The sequence below is a fragment of the Pimephales promelas genome, chromosome 10, assembly GCF_988280905.1.
Source record: "Pimephales promelas chromosome 10, fPimPro1.hap1.1, whole genome shotgun sequence".
Lineage (NCBI taxonomy): Eukaryota > Metazoa > Chordata > Actinopteri > Cypriniformes > Leuciscidae > Pimephales > Pimephales promelas.
In genome coordinates, this window is record NC_142778.1 from 19,030,015 (window position 1) to 19,038,412 (window position 8,398).

General features: G+C 38.9%; 1 pseudogene; it reads left to right on the forward strand.

Moving 5' to 3' along the window:
• The first annotated feature begins 3,637 nt into the window (after positions 1–3,637).
• On the forward strand, positions 3,638–6,194 carry LOC148977396 (uncharacterized; annotated as a pseudogene).
• The last annotated feature ends 2,204 nt before the right edge of the window (positions 6,195–8,398 follow it).

Below are 8,398 nucleotides of genomic sequence, written 5' to 3' on the forward strand. Positions count from 1 at the left end.
AACTGTTATCCACTCACAGCAGTGGGCGTTTACTTCCAAGTCTTCATGAGACGCCCATAAGCGTTTTTTTCCGCTAGGCTCAAAACTAGGGTACAAAACAGCCTATTACTTATTCATTTGGATGTTTTTGAATGCAAAAACCAAGCGAACATCATAAGTTGACCTCAGACAACAATATAATAAAATTTAAAAAGCCAGGTCATGACCTCTTTAATTAAAGGTTGAAAAGTTCTGATTACTTAATTTTTTTGTTTAATCTAATTACTTTTATAATGGCAGTTCAGCCAACTAATCCTTTTTTAATTAATAATAATAATAATAATAATACATTTTATTTGTAATGCACTTTACACATGAAGGACATATCTCAAAGTGCAGGTAAAAACAATAAAAATAAATTAAAAAACACTCGAAACAAATCGAAAAAGTGCATTCATGCATATTCTAAATTTCCAGAAATGACAAATTCAGCCAATCAGACTCAAGGTTATGATTTAGAATTGACCTAGTGTTTGCAATATTTACTCTCAATGTGTTGTGAATTAAACCAAAAAATATTAAATAACTTACACCAATTTTGAATATAAACGTGTTTGAAACGTGTGTCAGTCACTGCTGATATTACAGTGCTTCTGTTTGTTACACTATAATGAAAGATTAAGTTATGAAGGCATGCATTCGAATATCCCACACGATCAATGTGGTTCAAAGTGTCTGGATAGGATTTTAGCATGCGGTTTGGGTGTCCAAGAAAAAAATGATTGCAAATAAAGGATAGTCAGAAAATAGAACAAACAGAACATTTATTATAGAGAAAAGTGAAGCAGTACAGTATGAACTCTCCTGTCATGCTGATTCTAAAACATCAAAGTGATGAGGGGGTCAAAAAGAACATAATATAGCATCTTTTCATTTCTCATTACTTCTGCTTCAGAGGTGAGTTTGCTCCGCTGTAATGAGTGAGATTTTAATTGCCCACTGATCCTGTGTATCTACTGTGACATCATTAGAGATTAGAGATGTGATCATTAGAGATGTGATTTCTGAATTATTACAGATGGATGGAAAATCTTTGTTTGGTTACTTCAAACAGTAAGCTCAGGTCAATAATATTAGTGCATGGATTTTAAAGGAACTTTGAAAAGAAATTACGAATAACACGAGTTATACATTTTATACAAACCAAACCTGGTTCCTTAATAAGTGTGGCTCTAATGCGGTGTAAATCCGAACTCTGTTGTGTTTTGATCCTTTTCCCCCTAATAATTTCCTGGGCTGCGCTTCCAGATAACGCTGTCTCTTATCGCGCTACGATGACTCTTAAGGTATAACTTAACTAAAGGTATACCATTTCTAGGCGTGTTTCCCCGAACCATACCTTAGGAAGCTGCTTAAGATAAACCTTCTGACGTGCGAAGTTACCAGGTGCTGTCCGTGGTGATGAGGCTGAATTGGTTGATATTGATGGGTCGAGAATCAATTGTTCACTTGTGCAGAGGCTGCTTCATTGCATTATGTGAGAAAGTTCTTTATAAAAGAAGCACTTCAGAAATAGTGATAATTGAATTTATTAGAATGCATATTATATGCATTCTCATCTGATATTTAAAAAAAACCAAACATCCAAACTATAATAGCCTAGCTTACATCTTTTAAAATTGTATCATATATTGGTGCCACAATAACCATTTCAAATTTTTATTAGGGATGCACCGAAATGAAAATTCTTGGCCGAAACCGAAAACCGAAAAAGAGGAAACCAAGGCTGAAAACCGAAACACCGAAATAATTATTAGTATCATTGCATTTATGGCTATGACTGTGTACAAACTTTACTAAAATCAAGGCATTGCAATTGCATATTAATATCACATTTTCAAAGAATAAATCAAATTATGCAAATATTTATTTAGCACAATGCACAGTATAAAATAAAATTCAAACTAAAATGTTTAACTTGACCCCACTCATGTGATTCCTGATGGTTAGAGGACAGTTACTTGAGTCGTCCCGTCGTTTCAGGGAATAGTAAAACGGAGAGCGCGTCAATAAACGCCTCGACCGTTTGGAGCGGTGCGCGTGCTGTCTGTGGAGACTCGCGCTGCCTTGTTTACTTTCGCCTGCCTCCGCAGCGCGAGTCTCCACAGACAGGGCGCGCACCGCTCTTGACCCGCTCGCAACCGGAATCGTCGTCATGGCGGCGCGCGTTGTTTAGAGCAGATATAGGTGGATAAACAAGGCTTCCGTCTCCTCGCGGGTTCAGATACACTGAAATACGTCCGCACCGCAGACATGTTGCTTCAGACAAGCACGTGCAGGTCGCGGTTTCTGTTTGCGTCATCACAACATTTCGGCCGTATTGTTTCGGTGATAAAAGTCTTTCGGCCGAAAATGCACTTTTGGGCCATTTTCGGCCGAAAATTTTCGGCGGCCGAACATTCGGTGCATCCCTAATTTTTATGTGCTTTTTCTCTATCCCATTTTTGTTCGCTGAGGTGGAGCTGCGATTAAATATTGTTCTTGTAAATACTTTCCAGCATTTCAGTAATAAAAGTGTACATCTTACTTACGGTGCTCGAAAAGGATTTAAACAGTGAATTTTGAATCTTTTCTTGTAAACTCAGAGATGTGGAATTCAGAGGGTAATTACATTACCACATGACCTGTTTGTCCAAAAACAGTAGGTAATTTGGCCAGGGATTTTTATGTGGGTTGGGTGATGTTGTGAACTTTTTCTTCTAAAGTGTAGGAATTCAGATGCGAAGACCAGGAGACTTGGTTGTATCTTCAGCAAGATTCTTTATTGAGAAACACAAGCTGTTGGTAGCTGCAGTCCTCATCAAGTCAAGTCTTAGCCAAGTCTGATTAAACTAAAATACAGACTGTTCATATACCTTACAAGGGGGAGGGGTTACATACAGGTGGAGACACTCTGAAACGAAGCATATAAATGAGGTATAAAGGTTTTGGAATCTGCTCAGCATGAGACACGACAACAGGAAGGGACAGGACTTTTCATTCTGAGACAGAAACTCCAAGATAAATGGTGTCAGTAATAAAGAAGCAGGTATTCAACCCTGCTCAGCATGAGTCTTCACCCGCTGAGACACGAGAACAGGAAAGACATGGCCTTCTCGTACTGAGACGGGAACTTGCAAACACAAGGTGATTGTATCTATTAAACTTGCTATAGAAAGATCAGGACAGGTTTGAGACATTTACCTTAGTTAAAAAAATCCTGCCAATAAACTTCTATATACTATAGCATGGGAAATCTTAATTAAACATTTTAATCAATTTGTAAGTGAGAAAAAATTTCGACAGTGAGAAAAAACACTGACGTTATGGATTCGGACAGCAATAAAATCACTGACTTACCACTGTATAAGTTTAAAATACAGCATGAGCCAATTACGAGGAAGTGAGCATTTAGACATAGAAAAAGACAGAGAAAAAGTATCTAATGTATCTTGTGCAGAAAAGTTAGCTTTTCTTTTACACGTGTGTGAAATCCAACAATATTTAATAAAAAAAAAATATAACGGCAGATATATCGGAATATCGACTTTAAAACTCAAAAATATTTGTATCGGTATCGGCCTTCAAAATCCTTTATCGGTCGGGCTCTAAACTGAATATGAGGCAGCTTCTCTCCATAAGTATGAATGGCCCATATGGCAAATTAAAGCTTGCAGACCTCCTCCAGACTGAGCATGCTGAGCTGTATGGTGCTCATCTGGTTAATGTTGGAAGCTGTGGGCTTCACACCCTCCACAATGCACTGAAGGCAGGGTTTACAATGTGGCAGATGGACAAGCTCCTTTGAGCACTCCACTACCTCTTTCATAATGTTCCAGCTAGGAGGGAAGATTTTACTGTCTTGATTGGGTCCACCTCCTTTCCGCTACCATTCTGTGGCTACAGGTAGGTTGAGAGTTGTTTGCCATACACATTGCAAAAGGAATTGGGCCAAAATGTCTGTTTTTATTTTGCAACAATAAAGTGAAATGAAATTGGAGTGAGCTGACATTGTCCATTTTTGCATAGGTGGATTGAAAATGTCCCCGTGGCAGAGAGGGCAGTTCAAGTGTGGCCAATGGTCATGATGTACGTAGATGCTGTTAAGCAGAAGAAGCTTCCAAAGTCCAGTACTGCCTCTTACGACACCATTGAGGGAGCACAAGCGGATCCCCTCATAATTGCCAACTGCCAAGCTCCAGTTCTTCCTGGCAATATCCAGGACCTTTAACCCCTTCCTGACCAACTATCAAACTGATGAGCCAGTTCTGCCCTTTTTTGCCAAAGATTTGAGTGAGTTGCTGAAGGTAATCATTACAATAGTGCCTAATTCAACTAACTACCCGTGGATGTGTGGTGGTGCACAACTCTGTAAAATCAATACAATGTGTGCAGTTTTACATAGATTGTTACATAGAACTCACTTGAGATAAAACCCTGGATGCCAACAAACACACACCAATTATGTCCTTTCATTTTATTTGTTCCTCTTGTTCACAATAATACAATATAAAATGAATACAAATTCATAACACACATACTGTATTAAACCAACATTTTTCATTATTAGAAAGAAGGAGTAAGAAGAATGATCTTTTTAATGGTAGGCTAGTAGGATGGTTCTGTCACTGATTACTTATATACTTTTAATAGTCTCCTGCGGTGGTTTGTAAAGCAAGAGCTCCTGCAAGATGCTACTTCCCTGAGGGTGACCAAAATTGATGTTGCTGATGAAGTGAAAAGGGTATCCTACAAAAATGTTGACATACAGGGGTTGGACAAAAAAACTGAAACACCTGGTCTTACAACACAATAATTTGTTAGAATGGTGAGGGCCTCATTTTGCATCCAAATACAGCACCAATTGACAGATAGAAGTCCTTCACAGTGACCTGAGGGATTATGAGCCGTTCCTCTTCCAGAACAGTGTCCAGGTCACTATATGATGCTGGTGGACTCGCTCCTCCAAAACACCTCAATAATATTCAGATCTGGTGACTGTCAGACCATGGGAGATGTTCAACGTCACTTTCATCTTCATCAAACCCTTCTGTCACAAGTCTTGCTGTGTGTGTTGGTGCATGATCATGCTGATACACGGTTTGAGCATCAGGTGCTCATGATCCTCCAGAAGGGTTTGGTAGTCCTCGGCAGTGTCGTGTCCATCAAATACAATCAGGATTGTCATGATATTGGAGCTCAAACCATCACTGATCCACCCGTGCTTCACTCTGAAGATTGGCCGCCAGGCATATAGATGTGAAACCTCCAACATTGGCCAGTGTTTCAGTTTCATTGTCCAACCCCTGTAGGACTGGGTGATGAATCTGCCATCAAGGTAATTTTGATATTGACTATTTTCCTTTCAGGGATGGATTTTTGTTCTCTGTACACCACTGCAACTAGAATTTTTTTATTTATTTATTTATTTTTTTTATTCTGCTGTTTGTATTATTATTAATATTATTATTATTGCTTATTTTTACCTATTTGTAATTTTTTTTTTCTCCAGGTGATGTAATCATACAACAGTTCCAGAGCTTTCACTCTCTTGAGGCGAGAGATGAGAGATTCTCCTCCTTCCAGCCACTGAAGGAGCGACTTGATGTCTTCCTGCATTCAGCCCTCAGCAAGTCTTATCCAGAGCTATATGTTTTCTCAGAGCCTTCGACTTCTGTCCCTCGGACAAGCCATGGTGGAAAGAGGGTTTTCCATCAACAAGGAGGTTGAAACATGCAAAATCCTTGAAGTCGATGGAAGATTTGAGGCTGATACGTGACAAGATCAGTGTCTGTGGGGGTGTTTTGAAGGTACCTCTCACAAAGGAGCTCATGGCTTCAGTAGCCTGTGCAAGGTCAAGGTACAGTAGTTACCTGGAAGATGAACGGAAGAAGAAACAGAGTTCCACACAGGACCTCAAAAGAAAAGCAGTGCGAGAGGAGATAGAAGACCTGAAAAGGAAACGAACGGTTCTGACAGAGGTGTGCGACTCCCTCCAAACAGATGCTGATAAGTTAGCCGAGCAGGCAGAGGGGAAATCTGGGACATTAACGCCACAACTGATCACGAAGTCCAACATCCTCAGAAAGCGTAGTAAAGAAAAACGGAAAGAATTGGTCCAAACTGAGAAGCTGCTGGGAACAAAATCAGAAGAACTGAGGCACATGTCAGCATGATTGTTGTTGAGGGTGGAGCAAAGTTTTGTTTTGTTTTTTAATAAACTTTGCTTTGATTTACTATCTCTGCCTATTTGATTTTTTTGAATCAGAGTGGTCTATAGTCTTTATCACAAACTAAAACTGTTCAGTTAAAAGTATCATTGATGTAAATGGTTACAGCTTAAAGTGGCGGTGAGGTATTAAAAAATATTGAGAAGGTCTTGAAAAGGTATTCAAATTAACTTCAAGATTCCTGCATATACCCTGTATGGCAGTCGGTACTGAGAGAGTGAGAGAAACCGCTGTTTTGAATGTCATTCAGCGTAAGTTTGAATCGGAATATATAAATAGTACGAAGAGACTTTTGCAGAATAAACACAAATGAGAATGGACCAGTACGTCTCGGTATGGTTATTTGATACATTTATGTACTTATAAAGTTTTAATTGCGTCCCATTTGCAATTATGGATGTGAAACACACACACACAGACACACAAACAAACACTAACGCTGGCACAATTTTTTGAAACTACATACACTTTCTGTGATAAAGTTTGCTACGCACAAGCGAAATTACATTTATGCGAGGGACCTGTTGCGTCATGTTTACTTGTCATACAGGTGCTTCTGTGGCAAATGTGAGGAGATGGCTAACTTACAGAACAAGAACATACTGTATGCAGTTTTTAAGTAGTTTTTTAAATTTTGCAGCACTTGTTGGAATAAGTTCATAATAAACTTGCCTGATACTCCCCAGAGGAATCTACCAGTGTGCAGGTGCACTGTATTAATTTATTCTTGGCTATCCATTACTTCCAGACTTGTAAAACCTACCAGGATATCAAAGGCCTGTGAAACAGAGAGGCATTGCTCCTGTATCTCAAAGTCCTCCATGGTGTCAATCCTCTCTATATGGACAGCAGAAGAGGCAGGGTGCATTTCCATAAGGCGATGGTGGATGTCGACCAGTAGGATCAGGATCTTTTTCTGGAAAGCTGAAATAAACGCATTTGTTAATTACAATGCTCCATTTAGAATAGCAACCTAAGATTGCTTACAATTGTTTTTGTAATCAGCTTCAGTGTTCAGTGTGAAAAAAACAAAAGTCCAAAAAAATGTCATCTTCTGACTTGATAGAATCCAAACCACGGCAATAACTGACAAGCTGTTTCTTCTTCCACAAACAGGCACTGCATAATATTTATTGCTCTGTAGCTCCATCCGGTTTGTCATCACAAGGTAGGCATCTATGTTATTTAGCTATGCATGTAATGCACGAATCGGTGGGCGGGGCTAAACTGCAGAATTGGTGTTTTATCCTATTTGATGTCATAGTTCCCCACTTTGAAAAATGAGTTGTTTGCAGATGCTGGTGTCAATAAAAGCTTTTATTGGACTAACAAGGATGTTTTCAGTTCTGATACTTACAGGATATTCTTATAAATCTTAGATTTCAAAAGCTCAAGGAAAATTTGATTTCTCAGTTCATCACTCCTTTAACACTACAAAGACAGTTTCGTCCATCAAAATAAACCACATAACAGAATAAAGGTCCCGCCAGTGCTGTGTAAACTACAACGGCATGCAATTTTTTATTTATTTGTTTTTATCCAGTGTTATCGTGTGGTGTGATGCGGAGCACAAGAGAACAACAAAGTCTGAAGCTGCTCGCTTAGGAGACCTTGCTCGCCTCTCAATCGTCCAATTTCAAAATGGTTTTCACAGGATAAATTTTGAGTTTGTATGCGTTCGAATGATACCTAATCTATGATGATTTTGAAAATGTGATATGAAAAAAAGGGGAATAGAAAAGAGCGCCAGTCGTCGCACTAGCAGGAAATGAAAGTTAATTAAACCTGTTTTTCTCAAAATTTTGTTTCTAAAAAATCATAGCGATCCAACTTCAGAGGTAGCAAAGAGTTATATTTGTGAGATTTTGTTTTCAAAACTGACGAATAAAAACATGTCAGTGGTTGTGAGTAGGGGAGAGTAAAATCATCCACTAAACAGTTTGTTCCTTACTCTGTGAACTCTGGCCGAACATGCCTCGCCACCAATTTTCATGAGCACTTTTTGGAAAGGTTCAAATGTATATTTGACCTTGGGGTAAGTGATGTTCAGAGAATGAAGAAGCTCCATTAGTACAGCAAAAGCATTTGACACATCCTTTAAGCCATCAAGCACAATCGTTTCCTCTAACACCACGTCGATTATTTTCAGA